The sequence below is a fragment of the Vombatus ursinus genome, unplaced genomic scaffold (genome assembly GCF_900497805.2).
Source record: "Vombatus ursinus unplaced genomic scaffold, bare-nosed wombat genome assembly UNPS02007435.1, whole genome shotgun sequence".
NCBI lineage: Eukaryota > Metazoa > Chordata > Mammalia > Diprotodontia > Vombatidae > Vombatus > Vombatus ursinus.
In genome coordinates, this window is record NW_020947213.1 from 1 (window position 1) to 2,639 (window position 2,639).

Sequence of the window (2,639 nt, forward strand, 5' to 3'; positions counted from 1 at the left end):
CACACACACACACACACACACACACACACACACACACACACACACACCTGTATGTGTCGGTGGCTGGCACTCTCCAGATCTGCACACCCTTCAGGGCACCCTCGCTGCCCACTACCACGCTCAGATTGGAATTCCTGTAGGCATTGTTGCATTGGGTCTGCGTAGGCCCCTGGGGCCCGCTGGCTCCACATGTGGTGAACAGCCAGTGAACTGTAATAAAAGACAAGAAAAAGGAGAATCAATCAATGGCCATTCTTTTCCCTTCAGTTTTTCTTATGGAAGGTGAGAACTCCCATATGTTGCCACCAGGGGGAGCCCTGTACACAGCCAGGTTTCTCCGGGTTCCTCTGTTTAGTCTGTATTTCCACTGTATCTTTGTCTGTTTTTGCAGGTACCCATGAAGCCTATCCTTGAGTCCAACATCACCTCCTCCAAGGAGCTTTCCTTGACTATTCCCACCTCACTCTTTCATCATATTTTTTTCAGCAGGTAAACACACACCTTACAAGAAAAAAGGCATTGTGCTATAATAGGACAAAGCACTTGTCTGAGAATCATAAGATGGTAGGTCTAAATGCTGAGTCAGTTACTCAAAATTTTTAATGATATATTTTGTTTCACATCATTTCTGAATATATCACATTTCACATTCATTTCTGAATATATCCCTCCTCTCTCTTCTATACGGTGAGTTATCTTTTGTGACAAAATGTAAAAAACAAACAAAAACCAACCCGCCCAATTCAGTAAAACATATCAATCCAGCCTGACATGATTATGATCAATGTTTCCCAGCTACAGGCCCCTACTTCGGTGAGGAAGGCTCTGCTACCTAGTGGCTATGTGGTCTTGTAGAAGTTAGTTCACCCCTTTGTGCCTCAGTTTCCTCATCTGTAAAATGAAGGGGTCCCTTCCAGTTCTTTTTTTTTTTTTAGTTTCAAAACACAGAGACTTTGTTTATTTCGAAAGGATTTTGCAACAAACAGTAAAATGGCTTCAGGTGGCTGTACTACTCTTCCCCCTCATCCTCATCCTCATAGGAGTTGATGCCCACCTCCTCGTAATCTTTCTCCAGGGCTGCCATGTCCACCCGAGCCTCAGAGAATTCTCCCTCCTCCATGCCTTCACCTAAATACCAATGCACGAATGCCCTCTTGACATACATCAGGTCAAACTTGTGGTCCAGGTGAGCCCAGGCTTCTACAATGGCTATTATGTTGCTCAGCATACACACTGCTCTCTGTACCTTGGCCAGATCCCCACCAGGGACCACAGTGGGTGGCTGATAGTTGATGCCAACCTTGAAACCAGTAGGGTACCAGTCTACAAACTGGATATTTCGTTTGGTCTTGATGGCCGCAATGGCAGCATTGACATCTTTGGGCACCACATCACCACGGTACAGGAGGCAGCAAACCATGTATTTGCCATGACGAGGGTCGCACTTCACCACATGGTTAGCTGGCTCATAGCAGGCATTGGTGATCTCAGATACTGACAGCTGCTCGTGGTAGGTCTTCTCAGCAGAGATGACAGGAGCATAGGTTGCCAGGGGGAAATGGATTCAAGGGTAGGGCACCAAGTTGGTCTGGAACTCTGTGAGGTCCACATTAAGGGCACCATCAAAACAAAGAGCTTCTGTGATAGAGGAGACAATTTGGCTGATGAGACAGTTGAGGTTGGTGTAGGTGGGACATTCGATGTCCAGATTTCGGCGGCAGATATCATAGACGGCCTCATTGTCCACCATGAAGGCACAATCTGAGTGCTTGAGGGTGGTGTGGGTAGTCAGGATGGAGTTCTAGGGCTCTACCACAGCTGTAGAAACCTGAGGGGCTGGATAGATGGAGAACTCTAGCTTGGACTTCTTGCCATAGTCGACTGAGAGCCGTTCCATCAACAGGGAGGTGAAGCCAGAGCCGGTGCCACCCCCAAAGCTGTGGAATACCAGAAAGCCTTGGAGTCCTGTACACTGGTCAGACAGTTTGCGGATTCGATCCAGCACAGGGTCAATGATCTCCTTGCCAATGGTGTAGTGGCCACAAGCATAGTTGTTAGCAGCATCCTCCTTGCCAGTGATCAGCTGCTCTGGGTGGAAGAGTTGTCCCGAGGGGCCATCTCGGATCTCATCGATCACTGTGGGCTCAAGGTCCACAAAGACAGCCCGAGGTACGTGCTTGCCAGTGCCAGTTTCACGAAAGGTGGTGAAGGAGTCATCTCCTCCCCCAATGGTCTTGTCACTGGGCATCTGTCCATCAGGCTGGATACCGTGTTCCAGGCAGTACAGCTCCCAACAGGCATTGCCCATCCGGACACCTGCCTGCCCCACATGGACTGAGATGCATTCACGCATGGTGGGCGTCCGGGCCAGAATGTCTCACGTTGAGTCTGTGTGATGGATCTTGGTGAGAACTGCTGGCCAGTTCTAAATCCTCTGATCCTAACCTTATTGATAGTTGTTATAATAATGATGATAACCATGGTAAGATTTTGCTTTATCTTCATTCTCTTTTTACCTCATTTCTCTTCTCCTCTCCCCGAGGCAGGGGCTGTGCTCATTGTACCTAACACAGATTTCGACATGGGACAGAAACTCAATCATAACCATATATCCAAGCCATACCTAAAGCTGTTGTACG

General features: G+C 48.1%; 1 pseudogene; it reads right to left on the bottom strand.

Moving 5' to 3' along the window:
• Positions 1-1,009: 1,009 nt before the first annotated feature.
• Positions 1,010-2,385, bottom strand: LOC114033807 (annotated as a pseudogene).
• Between the last annotated feature and the right edge of the window lie 254 nt (positions 2,386-2,639).